Raw genomic sequence first — 19508 nt, 5'->3', positions numbered from 1 at the left:
ACATAGTAAGGTCTCTAGTCCTCCAGACTAGATAATTGCTAGTCCAAAACAGTGATGAGAAGTGATAACAAAAAAAGGATTACTGAGAAGCAATGATACAAATATTATTCGGTCCAAGATATGTAGAAACCTCAATTTGAATCACAACAAATTACCAACATGTAATTGCAATATTCACGTTCATCAACATGAGTACACAGAAACACGAAACTCTTTGGTCAAAATTTCAGCTTGTAGACAAGTAAGCTAGAAAGAATTGTAAAGCTTAGCACTACACCCCAATAGCTAAACACTACATCCCCACTTGTATGCTCTTGTTCTTCGTTGCTTGATACTTTGCAGGATTCTTGTCTTTGCCCATCCGTGTTGGTTTCTTCTCTATGTAGTTTGTCTTGATGCCCACGGCACTGCTGCGGTAGCCATCTCGTAATTTCCCTCTCATGAACAACCATATGTTCCAAACAATCCAAGGATCCCAGCTCGCAGCACTTTGTGCTGATGGTCAGAAACAACAACGTCTTGGCTACACTTTCAGAGGCCCGCAGCGCACAGAGTAGCTCAGACCAGAGCTTCATGCAGCCACACCTAGTGCTGAATGCTTTGCCTTTTGAAGCCACAATCACTGCAAACTCTGAGTGCACAAGTGTCGGCTGATGACGGTAAGTTACAAAGTCTGCCCCATACTGCAACCCTGACTTTACAACCCAATTCTTCAGCCTCAGGTGTTCATATGCCTTGTACATCTCCGGAAATTGCTAAGAGCATCTAGAGGGGCGTGAATAGATGATCCTACAAAAATCAACTCTAAACAAGACAAACTTGGTTTATAATAAATGTTAGAAGAATCAAAACTAAGTTGATACGAATATAGGTAGAGAGAAGAAGAGAACTCTTCACTTGATTACCCCTTTAAGATATGTATTTAACTTAGGAACAATAACACAAGTGATTATGTGAGAACTCTATGGAAAAACAAGTGACATGGCGATTTTATCCCATGGTTCGGCCAATGCCTACTCCACGTTGTGGTGACCTCTTTCGATCAAGGGTTGCAATCAACCCCTCTCAAATGATCCAAAGATCAAACTTGAGTACCACAGTTTTCTTCCTTATCTCAAGTTTTCCCTTTGTGAGGAATCTCCACAAGTTGAAGTCTCTCACCAGTACATAGTTGATCTCAAGTGAACCACAATAGTAGGGGAGAGTAGAATCAAATACACGAGACAAGACTCACAGCAACTCAAGCACACAAGTCAAGAGAGAAAAGCACAAAGACAGCACATCGATGTTATAGCTCAAAACAAGTGCCCAAATCTCTATCTACTAAAGCAAAGGCGTGAATTCGATGTCTCGGCGTTGTAGGATGTTCAATGACTGCTTGGTGTGGAGCTCCATACGCCTAGGGGTCCCTTTTATAGCCCCAAGGGACCTAGGAGCCGTTGGAGCTCCATTTGGAAGGCCCTGGTTGCCTTCCGTCCGCGGGTGCACTGGACTGTCCAGTGCCCACCGGACAGTGAACAGTGTACGGGCACACAATCGCGTGATTGGCTAGTTTCCTGTTCTAGGGAGCACCAGACTGTCCGGTGCTCCACTTGATCGTTGGCCCTCGGCCAATGTGGCAGCTAGTCATTGGCGGCTGGCACACCAGATTGTCCGACGCTTCGCACGGACCGCCCGACACTACAGGAAACGCCTAAATTTTCATGGGCCAAAAACCCACGAAAATAAGCTTAAACCGACGAAAATAGATTATTTTCGTCGGCATACCGACGAAAATAGCCGCCGAAAATATGTTAGACGAAAATAAGCAACTATTTTCATCGGCACCGACGAAAATAACATATTTTCGTCGGTTTGTCCAAGGCCGACGAAAATACAGCAGCTATTTACGTGGGCCCCTTTGGCCGACGAAAATACAAGCTATTTTCGTGGGCCTCAAAGAATAGCATGCAACTGTTGGGACACACGTCGATCTTCTCATATGTCATCCCAAGACCAGCCAACATCTTCTTTGCGAAGTACATATTCTTTGGCAACTTATGATTCTCCGGGAGAACCTCGCCCATTAGTTGGACGATGTCGTTGTAAGCACTGTTTGAAATGTTGTGCTTCGACTTTATCGCCATTAGTCTTGTGAGAGTCCCAAGAACTGACATCTGAGTGTGCTCGTGCAGTCTCTCTTCCCCCGCGGCGAGTAGCCGGAAGAATTCCTGAGCATCACGTGGAAGCTGCCCCGGCTCCTCAGCGTTCATTTCAACCTCCCTACCAAGATCATGCAACATGTCGTCCATCCTATCATGATCATCATCAAGTTCCACCTCTGCGTCAACGTGTCTAATACACTCTCCATGCCAGTACCATACAAGGTAGTTCGGCATAAACCCACTTTTGCAAAGGTGTTTCTCCATTTCTTCCTTCTTCTGAGGCCACTTGTTCTCGCAACGATTGCAAGGACACTTCACTAGACGACCAGTTGCGTCTTTGAAAGCATGCTCAAGAAAAGCCTTTGTTACAACCATCCATTCATTCGAATGTGCCCCATCCTTTCTCCACCCGTCATACATCACCCTCCGATCACCGTCCATTTCAAAGGCTAATTAAACAAAAGACAAATAACATCAACGATCGTCCGTGGCTTAGGTGAACTCCCTATTAGGTAAAGGCCCTAAACCCACCCAAGAGTGTAGGCCGATGCTTGTGATTTGTGACGTGTAGCCTACGATTGCCGTGAAATTTCGGCAGCATAACCCCGCTGCTCTCCAAGCACACGCCTGAACACGGTGTGTTGGAGAACAACTGGGTTACACAACCGAAATTCCCCGTCAATCGTAAGGCACATGTCACAAATCACAAGCATCGGCCTACACTCTCAGGCTGTCCAAAATACGTGGACAATTCCGGAACGGCAAACCTCACAAGCCAGTGTGACGTTCGCCGTTCCCGAACGGGTGACACATACGGTTCGCTACGGTTAACGATTAAAACTGAGAATAATGTATACCTGAGAAATTACGAAAACAATGTATACTTGAGAATAATGTACGAGTCTAGCTAACGGTGGAGAAGATCTAGTCGGAAGAACACCTATGTACAAAAAATATTATTGTCAATAAAAAATTCGGCAGCACCTCCCCTATAAAGTGATGTTTCTAAAACCTGCAAATAAACAACAACATGATGGTTGCCAACACAGAAAACTACACGATAGCTACATAATAAACAATATGCTGACCAGTATATGCTAAACAATATTTTCATCCACACTAATTCCGAAAAGCCATGATAGAGCATGTAACTAGTTAGCCTAATCAGAAAACACTAGCTACCTGTGAAAGCCGGATGTAGAACAATTATCAAGATTTGGGTGCTCCAGAACACCAAGGAACTGTACTTCTGCCAGCCACTGCTTATGTCCCTGTCACAGTAATAATGAAGAAATAAGGAAACAGGTAGGGAACACAGTTTTCCTGATAGTCTAGGAACACTTGGACTATGGCATTAAGCACTTCTAATATTGTATTTGAGCACATTTCTTCCAGACAATAACAGCTAATCTACATTCTGATATGTCAATTAGTGCAGGGAGATAATATAGATAGCACGAGGCATCGAATTGGAACTAACACAGGTGGAATCAGCTTCCTGATGAAAAAAACATATATCTTAAGCACCTAAAACGGCATCATCACTTAATTCACTGTACTGTATAAATCCAATAATACACTTTTTTATTACTGACACTAAAAAACTAAGACTCCAAACACTGGACTAAGAGCATCTCCAAGAGAACCCGTAAACCAACACTAAAAAACGTTTTAAGGGAAAAAACTCATTTTAAGCCCTCCAACAGTTCCCTGTTCTTGCCCCAATATTATTCGCATCCCGCATCGACTGGCTTGCCTCCCCCAATATTAATCTTGCTCCTCTCCGGCGGCGACGACACGACCCGACTGGGCAACCACGGGGCGGACAGAATTTACAGGACCAAAGCGGACGGGTTTGTTGATCGCAAAAAAACTCTCTGGCCTCACGAAGCGAAATCAGCTCACCAAACTATCCTCCCACCCAATCGTGTCCCAAACTCCAAACGCAGGCTACTTCCCAAACTGTTTTTTCGATCTATTTTCTTTTTTTTTCGGACTGAAGAACTCCAAATGCCGTCTACTTCTAGTGCTAATGATACTAGACCGCTCCAAATGGTCGACCAAAATGACGGATGTCAGTTACCACTGCCAAGATCTCTGGCGCTCGCTCCGCCGGCTGGCGGGGCGGTACCCGCAGCAGTCCTCCGGGCCAACGCCAATCGCGCCCGCGCCGAGGCGGCGTTTGCGGCCTCTTTCTTCTCCTTGAAGAACCCGAACACCGGGCGCGAGCACACTGGGACATTGAGCACGACCGGCGTGGCGCGGACGCCGGCCGAGTAGGACCGGTCCATGACGCGGGATCGCGACCGGGACCGCATGGACGAGTGCGCGCTGCCGGCGGGGGATTCGACGAGCCCATCACCGACCCAATCGGAAGCGAGGAGGGATAGGGAACTTACTACTCGGGATTCATGGCGTTGGGCGCGGACGGGATGGGGGTCGGGGTCGGGACCGGCAGGGACGAGGCGGCTCCTGCTCTCTGGGGGAGGCGACGACCGAGGAGGTGGGGAAGGAATTGGGAGAACTAGCGGAGGGAGCACGGGACGGCGCAGAGAGAGATGGGAAATGAAAAGAGAGGAAAGGAGGACCGACGAAAATAGACAGCATTTTCGTCGGTGTGGAGACCGACGAAAATAACTTTCGTATTTTCGTCGGCAGGCCGACGAAAATATAGCCTGGCCCACGAAAATAGGCCATATTTTCGTGGGTCACTAGGGCTGACGAAAATAACGTTGTATTTTCGTGGGCCGACCGACGAAAATAGCCCGGCCCACGAAAATTTATGCGTTTCCTGTAGTGCGGTGAATTATAGTCGACGTAGGCTAGAATTCCCGAGAGTAGGCAGTTGGTCGGATCGTGCACCGAACTGTCTGGTGGGTGGCACCGGACCGTCCGGTGCTCTTCAGTCTAGCACGCTTTTCTTTATTTGTTCTATTTTGCTCTTTTTGACTTGACTTCATAAAGTCGCTGGCACTTAGACAAATATGATCAGCACACAAAACAATTGACTAAGTGTCCAAAGCTTACCTTTTTACTCAGTCCATACAGATTTTGACTTTGTCCTCTTCCGAGCCCAATTTACTTAATGTACCTATGCTCATTTCTTATGTTAGTCTAAACAAAAATGTGTTAAACATCTAACCACCAAAACAATGTAGAAATAGCCTAATGGCACATTTCCTTTTCAATTGCTCTGACGCGAAGGCCAAGAGACCCCACAACTCCGGTACACCCACCCAGGCCTTCTTCTCCGACTCAATCGTGACGCTGATGCACTTAGAGCTAGTTTGGAAACACCATTTTCTCTAGGGATTCTTATTTTTCCAAGAAAAAATGAACTAATTTATTTTGGGAAAATAAAAATCTCTTAGAAAAATAGGTTTCCCAAACTAGTCTTTAAGGGCGTGGCAAAGGAAAAACACCTCCTTAGGACCGGCTGGAACCACTGCCTCTTCGCGCTTGCACTTTCCACGGCCAGGCCAAAAGGCGATGCGGTTCAAAAGCGCAGCTTAGTGTGGCCCTACCTTGAGAAGCGCGTCCCTAGTGTGGTGCAGCTTGAACCACTACGGCTTCTGAGTCCCTCAGTGAAGCCTGGAGCTCGGCGACTATGCTGGACAAGTGGACATGTGATTGGCTGCTGCGAGTGCTGCAAAGCTATTGCCATCCTTGCCCTTCTTCCATCTGGGACCTGGCAAATCCATAAGCTGATGGCACGACGTGAGGCTTGATAGAAATCGGCAATCCACAAATCTACGAGCATGACATCTACGACATCGATGAAAAGGGGAAACAAAACACACACATGTTGACACAAACACAAAACAAAGGAAATGTATTGTTGGTGACTTGTTCTCAAATGCTATGAATTAAGAACAAGGCAACACAAAATGAGGTTAATGGTTAATGTCCTTCGTCCTTCGAAGCATGATTTCCATTAGGATATAACAATCTTCGGACGAAGGCTATGAAGGACGTACCTTCATCATCACAGTACATGTTAATGAAAGACGAAGTATATGAAACATGAGAAATAACATGAATAATCATATGACATTATCAATATATCTTTATTATATTATCATGAAGAAATAAGAACAACATTGAATTATATTTGTACCTTCGGCTTGACAGAAGGTGAAAAGTCCAAGCGTGACGCACAAGTGAATACAAGTGAGCATGAACAGTACGGGGTACTGTTCATCTATTTATAGGCACAGGACGTAGCCCGATCAAAATTACATTTATGCCCTTTACAACTAATTACAATCATGACACAAATTATCATGGGCCGATCTGTCTTTTCATCTTTAAGTCGGTGCAACCCTTCGTCTCAAAGCGTGTCGTTATGCCGAAGCTCCCTAGAAGGTAGCTTCGGCGTTATTTTTGTGCTGATCTTCCGAAGGTGTTTCTTCTTACAAGACCTTCGGCGACGAAGCAGACCCCCAACAGTAGCCCCTTCGCGGTGCTAGATCGTTTTTCCTAACGAGCTTGATCCGTGAAAAAATCTCCAAGGCTTCGAAATGCCGAAGGTCCGAAAAACACCTTCCCTGAGCTCGTTGCCAAGAAACGATTAAAATATTCTGAGCGCGAGGTGGCCCACCATTCGGTGGATACACGCCTAGCACCTCCCACGCGCCGAGTGGTCCACCGTTCAGTGGGTGCGGGTAACTGCTCAGCGGGTGCAGGCAGCTTGACGATTCACCTTCACACCTGCAGCACTATATAAACAGACGGGTAGGTGTGAAGTTACCACAACATTCATTGCCATTGTACTGTTGTGCTGCTAAAAAATTTAACCATAGCCGAAGCTTTTTCATCGCATTCTCTAGAAAAGCATCGTTTTGATTTAGCTTCAGCATAAGAGGGAGCTTCGTCAAAACTGTAAAAAAATCATCAACTTTGTAAGAATTGTAAGAGATTCAACATCAGATGGCCAGAGTACGTTCAACTGCGAGGGTGACCCGTGATGGAGAGGAGGCCGAAGCGACCGAGACTGCCCCGATCTCTGAAGTGATGAGACAATCGGGACTGGTTGTGATGGAGGGAGCTACTGACGAAGGTGCACCTACTGTTGAAGCTGAACAGGCTGACATCGAAGAAGAAGATGTTGATGAAGAAGAGGAAGACTATAACACACTCATCCCAGCAAAACCCAGCCACTTGGACTTTGGAAAATCTACTGTGTCTGAGGCTGATGTACCCATGATGATGAAGTTGAGCTACTTTGGAGAAACTAAAAAGAAACTTATTCGTTTTGCCGGAGAAGAAACCACTCCAGAGCCCAAAAATGATGAAGTAGTGGTTTTTAAGAGCTTTTTCAGAGCCGGGTTGTGGTTTCCCTTGAACGAGATGATTGGGGAAGTTTTGGATAATTATGAGATCTATCTTCATCAGCTGACCCCTAACGCTATTGTTAGGTTTAGCGTCTTCATCTGGGCTCTTCGAAGCCAGAGAATGGACCCGAATGCTGAAGCTTTCTGCCGAGTGCATGAGCTGCATTACCAGACAAAGGCCAGAGAAGACGGGCTGCATGATAACTTTGGCTGTTACAACTTTGCATATCGCAAGGATATGAAGACCCCGGTGCTTAGCTATCGCACCAAGTGGCCAACCGGCTAGAAAAGTGAATGGTTCTATATCAAGGCCGATGAGAAGAAGAGGGATAAGTTAAAGACGATGGTCCTAAGCCCATTGAGTTTAAGCTTTGGACTGACTAGGCCCTTGTGCCTCATGTCGTCGGGGTCACCATGCCAACAAGCTGTAGCAGAATTCAGGGTAGTGGCTGAATAGATCAGCACTAGAGATCTGGTGCAAGAGTACCTAGCCAACAGGGTGTCCCCGACGTTGAGTGAATGGAATATGCCGAAGCTGAAGGGGACAAAGGAAAAGAATGAACTTGTTTGACTGCCTTATCGCTTCAAATTTGAGAAACAATTCAAAGGGCCATGCCAAGAATGGTTAGAAATGATAGAAACTATGTGCAACGAAATTTTGGGCAATTACACTGAAAAGAAGATCAGCTGATGACTGCAGCCTTTGGCACCCGACCAAAACGAAGGTTGAATTGGGTGATGGATGCCTTGAACTTTGAATACCCTGACTATGAGCGATTGAACAAGGGTGCCGAAGGGCAAAAGAGAAGGAGGATTGTTTGTGTTCTGAGCAGACAAGCTGCTAGGATGGTGAAAGAAGATGAAGAAGCTCTGAAAAAGAGAAAATCCAGTCCTGAGTCAAAGGTGGCTGCTTCGAAGAAGAGAAAGGCTGCCGCTCCAAAGCCAAAAGCAGCTAAGATAGAGGAGGAAACTCCTTCAATGCCTTCTGCTGCTGAAATAGAATAAATTCTAAAGGTAATGACATAATCCTTACCTATCAAGCTAAGTCCACTGGGGCCGCAACTGATGAAGCTTTTACAAATAAAGGAGGAGCCTTCGGCAGCCAAGAAGACGGCTGGGCCAAAAAGGCGAAGGATTATTACTGTAATGCAAGCTATTGAGGAAACGCCACCGCCGGCCTCAGCGTCAAAAATAACACCAGCTGCCGAAGTTGCTGCTTCTATCAAAGCTGCTCCTACCGAAGCTGCTACTGCTGAAGCTACAACTGCTGAAGAAACCAATCTGAAGAGCACATTATCTGATATTGATAAAATGCTCTTGGATATGGCCGCGGAAGAAGCTGCTGCAGCCACCAAAGAAACCCTGGCCACAGTGCCTGAAAAAGGGAAGGAAATCGCCAGAGATATTTCGTAGGAAAAAGGCTTCAATTTTCAAAATATAATTGGTGCATGAGTATGCTATATCCTGTGGCTACCAGCCAGGAGCGATGCTCTTCGGCGGAATTAATGAAGAAAGCTTAGGATGTATTCGAGATTGAACTAGAGCGAAGGTTATCAGCACTCTGTCGAAGAGTGTTGGTTTCCCGAAGCTTGAAGCTGACATCAGTCGCTACCGGCGACAACATATCATCGGCAGTTTATTCTATTCTAATTTCAAGGTAAAATTTTTCCCTCAGCTTTTTATTGTTTTACGATGAAGGTGATTTCTGATGAAGGTTGTTTTGTACAGAGTATGCTACTAAGTAAAGCCTTGAGGATGCAACAGGACCTCGAAGATAAGAAAAATGAGGTTATAATTGAAGGCTTGGAAAGTAAAATCAAAGATCATGAAGCTGCTCTTGAAAAGAAAGATTTTGTTCTTCAAACAATGGAGGGTTCATTGGCAGAGGCTCAAGCCAAAATTACCAGATTAAACAGTGAACTCCTCTTGAAGTCAGAAAACTTCGAGCAAGAAAAGAAGAACTTTGATGCGAAGCTTGAAGTTGAAGTCGAAAAGAGTTCGAATTTGCAAAAATCCTTGAAAGAGCTTCAGGACAAATGCCTAAACTTCGGCAACCAGTGCGTGCAACGGCTGAAGCAGGTCTTCAACTCAGTTGGAGCCAGTTCTGAAAAATTTGAACCTTCGGTTGAAGACCTGTCAGGCACCTTCGAACATATTGAGGGCGAAGTTGATGCGCTTGACAAAGTTATAGCTGGGCACGATGACTTCTGTGCCTTGCTAGCTTCTCGCGGCACAGCTGTTGCTTTCATAAAGATTGGTTGCACGCATGGGAAGATCGTGAACAAGCCAAACTTTAGCCTATCACCAGCGGATTTAACTAACATCCCCAGTCTGGCCCGAAGCATTGGAAATAGATTCATAACTCAACTTTGGACGAAGGGTGGGCGGAATTTAGCTGGTGACGAAGCTCGAAGTCATCTCAAGCCGGTACTAAACTTGTACCTGTTGATTACCTTTTCCTGAGATTTCTATTTACCTTATACCACTTTGTTATGTACAGGATGACGAAACCGAAGATCAATTATCCGAAGCTTGACGGATACTGATGAAGCTGCTGCAAAAAGCTCTTAGAGAAATTTTAAATTAACTTTGCAAAAGATATTGTAATTTAGGAATCAAACACTGCTCTGTAAATTTTTCCATACCTTGTAATATATTTTTACCTTTCCATCCATGTATGAACTGCTTTGATGTGGACGAAACTTGTATTTTTTTGAGCCGAAGGCGAAAAGCACCTTCCCTTCTTTTCGTACACAACGAAGCATAACTTTTCTTCTTGTATACTCATCGAAGCCTTGTCATCAGAGTCGAAGCATCTATTTGTACTCTATGATATGATGATGATGATCCTACGAATGTCTAAATGAATGTGTATGAATGCAATGAATGATGTGATGTAATGTGCAAATGAATGTCCGAACACACGCTTCCGAAGCCACACCCAGACTCTGCATCCCCTTAGGAACAACTTTGGAGTCTTCTTCACTGTTTATTTTTCGGTGTTCACCATTTATTTTTCGGTGTAAGTTCTGCATCCACTTAGGAACGACTTTTGAACTTCTTTGCCTTCTATTTCGGCGGTATTTGGCTGTGCATTCCCTTAGGAATGACTTTTGAGCAGAAAACTTACGTTGCGCTCCCTTAGGAACGACTTTTTTGTAGCTTTGTCGTGCTCTGCATCCCCTTGGGGACGACTTTTGAGCTTCTCCCTGCTTTTTTCCCTTTTCTGCACTCGATGGTGCATGCTCAGTTTTTACATTTTACAATCTTTTGGGGGATTTGGCTCTCGTGGAGCTAAATAAGAAAGGAAAAATTACAAGCTATGGCCCCATTAAAAACCTTTCTCCCCCTTTGGAAAGGAAAATGGTGCCATAGGAAAAAATGAAAAAAGATTACATCAAATTACACATAATATCGTCGAAGCTCATCCGCATTCCAAGATCTAGGAATGTCGTTGCCGTCCATATCCTTCAATCTGTAAGAACCAGGCCTTGACGAAGATACCACCAAAAAAGGTCCTTCCCACTTCAGCTGTAGTTTGCCTACTGTGTCCGGATTGGCCATTCTCCGAAGCACCAAATGCCCTGGCTTAATATTTTTGAACCGAACTTTTCTGTCATGCCATTTTATTGTTTCAGCTTGATATTTATTGATGTTCTCCACAGCCTAAAGTCTGGTCCCTTCTATAGTATCTTTTGCTATGTGATAATCAACTTCGTCTTCCACCGAAGATGTTGTTCTTATTGACCCTGCTTTAGCTTCTTCTGGGCTTATAGCTTCATCACCAAATAATAATTTAAACGGTGTAAAACATGTTGATCTTGATATGGTTGTATTGTGGCTCCACACCACTTTAATCGACTCATCTGGCCACTTTCCTCTAAGTTGATTGAAGATTAGCTTCATTATTCCTGTCATTATAATGCCATTTGCTCTTTCGACCAGCCCGTTTGACTCCAGATGCCTAACTGATGCAAAATGAATCTTCGTGCCAATCTAATCATAGAAATCCTTGAAAGTTTTGGCATCAAACTGTGTTCCATTGTCCACAGTTATGGCCTTCGGCACGCCGAAGCGACAAACAATACTTTGCCAGAAGAATTTCTGGACTATAATCGAAGTTATTGTAGCCAAAGGCTTCGCTTCAATCCACTTAGAAAAATATTCTACAGCCACCACAACATATCTCAAACTGCATTGCGCTAGTGGAAGTGGGCCTAACAAATCCAGGCCCCATCTTTGCAACGACCAGGTGGGCTGTATTAGTTGAGTGAGAGATGAAGGTTGTTTCTGGTCTCTTGCACATTTTTGACAATTTTCACATTTTTGAACTAGCTCTGTTGCATCCGAAGCTGCCTTCGGCCAGTAAAATCCTTGTCTAAACACTTTTCCCAGCAAGGGCCTAGACCCAATATGAGATCCACACAGACCTGCATGTATCTCCTTCATTAATTCAATACCTTCAGCTCTTGATAAACACTTGAGAAGTGGAGAACAGACTCCATGTTTATATAATTCCCCTTCTATTATCACATACGGTCTTGTCCTTGCTTCCATTTTCTTATTATAAGCTTCATCATCGAAAGACAATTACCTTGGAGGAAAGATATAATTTCAGTCCTCCAATCTTCACTATGTACTGGAGAAATAACAAGCACTGCTCTCTCCATGAGTTCAACCGAAGGTGCCTTTAATGTTTCAAAAAATACTTCCGAAGGTAGAGGGAGCCCCTGAGCCGCTGATTTGGCTAGCAGATATGCATGCTCATTTTCACCTCTTGGAATATTCTTGACAGAAAAACCTTCGAAAGAAGCCTCCAATCTTCGAACTGTATCCAAATATTTTTCAAGCTTCAGGTCTCTTGCCTTGCTACTTTTGTCTACATGGCCAGAAATGACTTGAGAATCAGTTTTCAGGATGACCCTTCTTATTCCCATTGCCCTTAACTTCTGAAGCCCCAACAGAAGTGCTTCGTATTCAGCAATATTATTTGTACAACTAAAGTCAAGCTTGGTTGCATAACATGTTCTGACTTTCGAAGGTGCCACTAAGACAGCAGCCACTCCTGCACCGAAGGTTCCCCAAGAACCATCGCAGAACACTGTCCAAGCTTCAGTGTCTTTGTTTATTTCTTCTTCCTGAGCCCCTGGCGTCCAGTCAGCGATGAAGTCTGCTAATGCCTGGGACTGAATTGAGGATCTATGCACATAGTCAATGGTGAATTCGTTAAGCTCCACGACCCATTTTCCAATCCTTCCAGTAGCTTCTTTGTTCCTCATTATGTCCTTCAGAGGCTGTGCGAAGGAACAATTATGCGATATGCTTGAAAATAATGCCGAAGCTTTCTGGAGACCATTAACACAGCATACAACACCTTCTCCAATTCTGTATATTTTTTCTTTGACAAACTTAAAATTTCTCAGACGAAGTACACTGGAGCTTGCTTTTTGACTTGGCCATCTAGCTTCTCCTGTACAAGCGCCACACTCACTGCAGAGTGCGAAGCTGCCACATATAAGAGCAATGGAGCCCCTAGCGAAGGTGGAGTTAGTGTTGTTAAATCAATCAAGTATTGCTTCAACTCTTCGAAGGCTTTTTGCTGAGCCGGGCCCCATTGAAAAACTTCGACTGACTTCAGTATTTCAAAGAATGGCAGATTTCTTTCTGCTGATCTGGATATGAATCTGTTTAATGATGCTAATCTACCTGCCAACCGTTGAGCCCCTTTCTTTGTACTTGGCGGCTCCATCCGAAGGATAGCTTCAATCTTGCTTGGGTTGGCTTCAATTCCCTTCGTTGATACTAGACAGCCAAGGAACTTGCCCTTCTTCACCCCAAAAACACACTTTTTTGGATTTAACTTCAGACCAGCTTGCCTGAAATTGGCAAATGTCTCTTGCAAATCGGCAATGTGATTTTCTTGCTTCGTGCTTTTGACTATGATATCATCAACATAGGTCAGCACATTCCTGCCTATTTGAGAATGAAGGACCCTGACTTTCATTCTGCTGAAGCTTCCTCCAGCATTTTTAAGCCCCTCGGGCATCCAAAGATAGCAATATGTGCCACTTGGGGTTATGAAGCTAGTCTTCGGCTCATCTTCCTTCTTCATCCAGATTTGGTGGTAGCCTGAGTAACAGTCCAGTAGACTGATGAGCTCTGAAGAAGCTGTTGCATCTACTAGAGAGTCTATTCTCGGCAATGGGAACTCGTTCTTTGGACAAGCCTTGTTAAGATCTGTAAAATCAATGCACATTCTCCATTTACCGTTGGCCTTCTTCACCATAACAGTGTTGGCTAGCCACTCTGGGTATTTCACCTCTCTAATAACTCCAGCACTAAGAAGTCTCTTCACTTCGTTCCGAGCACCTTCAACTTTGTCCTCAGACATTTTCCGAAGCCTTTGTTTTCTTGGCCTGAAGGATGGATCCACATTGAGTGAATGTTCAATGACATCTCTGTTGACACCACAGAGATCATTGGCTGACCAAGCAAAGACATCTTTGTTGTTGAATAAGAATCTTAGCAAAGTCCTCTCTTGTTCTTCAGATAGCTAAGACCCCAGCAATACCCTTTGCTCTGCTATGTCTTCACATAGGAGCATAGGCTTTGGCTGATCCGCCGAAGCAGCCTTCTCTCTTTTGTATCTATACTGCTCATAGGCTTCGGCTCCATCTATATTTTGAATTGTCTTTGAATCTGTCCAGTTTCCTTCGGCCTTTCTGGCAGCTTCTTGACTCCCATGAATAGCAATGGGCCCTTGGTCCGAAGGTATATTCATGCATAAGTATGCTGGATGAAGTATTGCTTCGAAAGCATTAAGTGTCCCTCGACCAATGATTGCATTATAGGGGTACTCCATGTCAACAATGTCAAAGACAACCTGTTCAGTCCTTGTGTTATGAACAAAGCCGAAGGTCACTGGCATTGTGATTTGGCCGAGTGCTACAATCTGCCTTCCTCCGAAGCCACAAAGAGGGTGTGTAGCATCATGAATCTTATCCTCAAGTTCTTGCATTTGTCTGAAGGCCTTAGCAAATATGATATCCGCTGCGCTGCCTATATCAACCAGAACATTATGGACCAGAAATCCCTTGATGACACAAGAGATTACCATAACATCATTGTGAGGGTAATCTTTGAGCTGAAGGTCCTCCTGGGAGAAGGTGATTGGATCTGGGACCATTTTGACTTGATGAAGGGTCCCTGCACCCCAACATGTTGTACCCTTCTCTGTGCTTCCTTCTTCTGCTTCTTGTTAGCCGGCTCTGAACCTGAGCCACCGGTTATCGGAAGCACCAGCTTCGTAGCTGAAGGTGCTTCGACTTGGTTGCAGAACGAAGCCATCAGGTCAAAAGTGGAAGTGAGTTCACCGGAGGTGGGCGCCAATGTTGGTGACTTGTTCTCAAATGCTATGAATTAAGAACAAGGCAACACAAAAAGAGGTTAATGGTTAATGTCCTTCGTCCTTCGAAGCATTATTTCCATTAGGATATAACGATCTTCGGACGAAGGCTATGAAGGACGTACCTTCATCATCACAGTACATGTTAATGAAAGACGAAGTATATGAAACATGAAAAATAACATGAATAATCATATGACATTATCAATATATCTTTATTATATTATCATGAATAAATAAGAACAACATTAGATTACATTTGTAACTTCGGCTTTACAGAAGTTGAAAAGTCCAAGCATGACGCACAAGTGAATACAAGTCAGCGTGAACAGTACGAGGGTATTGTTCATCTATTTATAGGCACGTGACGCAGCTCGATCAAAATTACATTTATGCCCTTTACAACTAATTATAATCATGACACAAATTATCATGGGTCGATCTGTCTTTTCATCTTTAAGTCGGTGCAACCCTTCGTCTCAAGGTGTGTCGTTATGCCAAAGCTCCCTGGAAGGTAGCTTCAGCGTTATTTTTATGCTGATCTTCCGAAGGTGTTTCTTCTTACAGGACCTTCGGCGACGAAGCAGACCCCCAACAGGTACTAGAACAGAGATCAGCTCACCTTGTGCAGGAGCAAGAGGCCAGACATGTATCTGCTTGCTGCACGTGTCGCTACTACGGCGTCCACAGGGGTCGCCCTGGAGTAACACCACCGTTAGGTGGGGTTGCAGGCTCCACCAATCTAGAGTGGGACAAGGCCGTGAGTGGCAGCGTTGCCCTAGATCCTACATAATCTGATGCAGCGGATGCCCCGATGGCTAGGAGCGGGAGGGAGCGGGGCTCAACGGGAAATGGACGCTCATCGTCCCATTCTCGCAGAAGCCACGCTCCGGCACCGCTGCTGCAGAATTTTTTGCCATTTTTGTGACAAAAATTCACACTTAGACCTCTGGAAAACTTATTTCCCGTTTTGGACCTGATACTTAGCATCATAGGCTATGTCGCCGAGGTAACACAGCCTATGGCGCCGAGCTCTGACATGGCGCTGGTGGCTCCCGGCGGCTAGGGCTAGCGTGGCGTCGACACGGCCTCCTAGCTCATCGCCACAGATCTTGGCGCTGAGCAAGGGAGGCATATAAAACGGTCGCGCTGCTGGCCGAGAAGAACTCATTTCTCCTCAATTCAAAATTTCTTCAAAGTTGCTCTATTCAAATATTCGAGTTGGAATACTTCGTAGACCAAGGTATGATGTCTCATGATTCGTTTTGTATATTGGGTTGTAATTTTTCAATTATTAGTTTCCATTGTTGCTCCTAGAATATATAGTATAGTTCATATGATGAATACATTTGATTTGATAGTTTGTGAAATCCGATTATAAAGTCTATTAGGTACATGTGTTAATTATAATCGTTTCTTAGATGAAAGACATGTACAGGGGAGGCGTTGTGGCAGAAGAGAGGTCGTCCTCGGGAGTTATATCCGGACATATCTAGTAAGGATGTTCATGTTCCTCCTTAACTTGCTGTGCCTAACTGTGACTGTGCTAGATTGGCTTGGGTATGTCAATCCAAACATCCAGACATGGCTGCTCGCTTCTTCTACCTTTGTGGCGGTTTTAACGTACGTAGCTTATGATTTGTGGCGGCGCCGAGGGCGGTCTAGGCGACCCCGGCCAGTCATGGGGGCGGGGCACTCCGGTGAGAGCAGAGGCGGCGCGGTGAGAGGAGAGAAGAAGCGGCGATGAAGAAACAGAGAAGAGAAACGCGGTGAAGAAACGGACCGCGCGGCTAAATCCTAGCTCGGCGCCATAGCCTATGGCGCCGAGCTGTGTTACCTCGGCGCCATTGGTTATGGCGCCGAGGATCGGGTCCAAAACGGGAAATAAGTTTTCCTGGGGTCTAAGCGTAAATTTTTGTCACACAAATGGCTACTCTAAGGTGTGCGAGGAAGTTGTGGGCTACTCAGACGGGCCTCAGCGCTTTGTGTTGTGTGGGCTGGTATGGGCTGCTGGGGTATTCGCGCGCTTATAATGGGCTTTGGTCTTTGGAGGCTGATAGTGTCTTTTTCATTTTTTATATTTAAAATATTTGAATTTTCAAAACTATACTTCAGAACAAAAAGATCGAAAAAAGGATATTTGTGGCGATGATCTTATTTAAGTATTTTTAAACTTTCTTCACATCCAAGGAGTTATTAGACTGTCTCCAACATCTCACCCATCATATCTCTCATCTTATCTATTATTCTCACACATCTTTTTTAAGTATAAAACAATGTTTTACACAAAAACATGCTTAAGATACCTATCGCCAGTGAAGCGTCTGCAGGCTCCCCTCCTCCATACAAGTCATAATTTAGCTCTCCTATAGTTTTATTTTAAAGCTATATGGACTCATTCTTTCCATTTTAGTTTTCCAATTCCAAGATATAGATTTAGAATTTTGAATATGTTTAAATGTAAAAATAAAAGAATACCTGATGATGAGTTACTCCGGGCGTTCCAACCTCAAAACCCAAATCGATGCGAACATGATTACTTTTCGATGAAATATTGGCCTAGCTCATTTGTTGGTCTATTTCATTTGCTACTTGTACCATTAATAGACATGCTATACCTACGACTCATTTATTATCCGACTACTGTACGACCTAGCGGCATCTGATGTTGAGCAAAGTTTATGCAAGACAGTTGTTTGACGCAGTAGTAGAATTCTGTTAGATCATATCCGGGTTCTACCATTAAACATGGCTTAGGGGTTTACTAATCCGTTCCAACAATTGAGTTGCGGTTCTTTAGGGCTGATTTGGTGGATAGTGATCATGAGAGGATCCATGATAGGAAACCACCTTGCTATTTAATTTTGAATAGCAAGAGGATTCCTCCCTATTGATCCCCTCATGATCATCTCCACCAAATCAACTCTTAAAGTGAAATAGTTGACAACCCTCTCCTCGCCTTGTGGGACACATTTATGTACCTGCTGCTGAAATCAAAAGCCGGACCGGACAACGGTGGCAGGCCTATGGTTGCATGCACTCTGCCGCACGCCCAAGAACATTTCAAATGGTCGGATCCGGAAACACTCACAGTCGCGGCTCCGTGCATCAGCCAAGAAGGCGCGCTCTCACGGATCGGTGACGTGACACCACATCACCTCTCCACACCCCCGCACAGGGAAAATATATGTTGTCGTGCCACCAACGCGCGGACCCTTGTCAGCCATGTGGTCCTGATCCGCGCGATAGACACCCTCCTCCGTCCCCTCCTTCAGTTTCTGTCGTCCTGCCCGAATTCTCCAAAATCGCGCCCGAGCCCCTGCAGCAGCCGCTTTTGCGCGGAAACCCCCGGGGTGTCCGCAAACGACGAGGACGCCCCTCCTACGTGAGCGGCCGCTGTCCGAGCCACCGGATGGCAGCTGGGCCCTGCAGGACAGTAGGGTAATGTGTCCATGGCCGAGGTGAGGAAAGGTCCCGGCCGATACGGGAGGGAATTCAAATTGGGAGGCGGGTGCGGGCCCTCGCTGCTCGCGCGGAATCACAGATGTGCCCTTGAGCCACGCCTTCCTTCTTTTCCCCTGCATCTCCTCCTGCAGCGTCAGTCACCTCCCTTCCTACTCCCCACGGGCCGCCACCCTCGATTCATCCGGCCGCGAGCATGATTCGCTCCACACCGCGCGGATACGATCGCCATGAGGGGGGGTGGGGGGGGGCAAATCCAAGGGCGCCACCAAGCCCCAAGCCAAGTAAGTGCGACGAATCTCGCGATTTTCATCCTAGGTTTCCGTCATGCAGATCTGCCCCGTGGTGTCTGAGTCCGATTTATGTTGTTATTGCTATGCGTCGCCGCGACTAGCTTTTGACTTTTGTGGTCTGTGTTTTGGGGTTGTCGTCGCTGTCTTGTCGGTTTGATTGATTTCTATAGACTGGCGGTGAAGAGCAAGGGAGCAGAGAAGCCGACCAAGGGTAGGAAGGCGAAGGCCGGCAAGGACCCCAACAAGCCCAAGAGGGCTCCCAATGCTTTCTTTGTGTTAATGTGTGACGTCAGTTCTATTTGTATCTCGCCTCCTCCTTTTTTTTGGAGATATTTCTAGCATTGTCATTCGATTTGTTTGTTTTTGTCTCTATGCAGGGGCGAGTTCCGAAAGGAGTTCAAGGAGAAGAACCCGAAGATCAAGTCTGTTGCTGCGGTAAGTTTTCCCCATCACAGATGGAATCGATAGTGCTAAACTCCTTTGACTCTGCGATTAGCCACTTTTGTATTTAAAAAAATAATACTCGGCTCGATTTGTGGTTTGTTAATTTTTGTTGTGCCCTCTGCCCCCTTGTTTCTAGGTGGAACTGAACTTTCCAGGTTGGAAAAGCTGTCGGCGACAGGTGGAAATCCCTGAGTGAATCGGTAAGCTAAGCTCCCTCCACACACTACACCTCCTTACTTAGAGTAGTCGTTGTCGTGGTTAGGCTCGCTAAAAAAAGGTCATTCTGATCGGTTAATGATGTTCTGGTTTGAGGTCAAAGTAGGATGAGGCAGGGGCAACACCGTCCCCTCGATTTTTTAGATCACGCCACCACCAAAAATTACTTCGATGTTTACCTAGCCTCAAGTGACTCTCATCCAAACACTAT

At 45.3% G+C, this 19508-nt stretch overlaps 2 pseudogenes; one reads left to right on the top strand and one right to left on the bottom strand.

Annotated features, from left to right (window-relative positions):
- Window positions 1–218: 218 nt before the first annotated feature.
- Window positions 219–5845, bottom strand: LOC103629549 (probable tRNA-splicing endonuclease subunit Sen2; annotated as a pseudogene).
- LOC115072890 (LOC100381276-like pseudogene) lies at window positions 18329–19276 on the top strand (annotated as a pseudogene).

Source organism: Zea mays, chromosome 6 (genome assembly GCF_902167145.1).
Source record: "Zea mays cultivar B73 chromosome 6, Zm-B73-REFERENCE-NAM-5.0, whole genome shotgun sequence".
NCBI classification, from domain to species: domain Eukaryota; kingdom Viridiplantae; phylum Streptophyta; class Magnoliopsida; order Poales; family Poaceae; genus Zea; species Zea mays.
The sequence above is the reverse complement of the archived record's forward strand: the minus strand, read 5'-3'. Positions and strand labels throughout refer to the sequence as shown.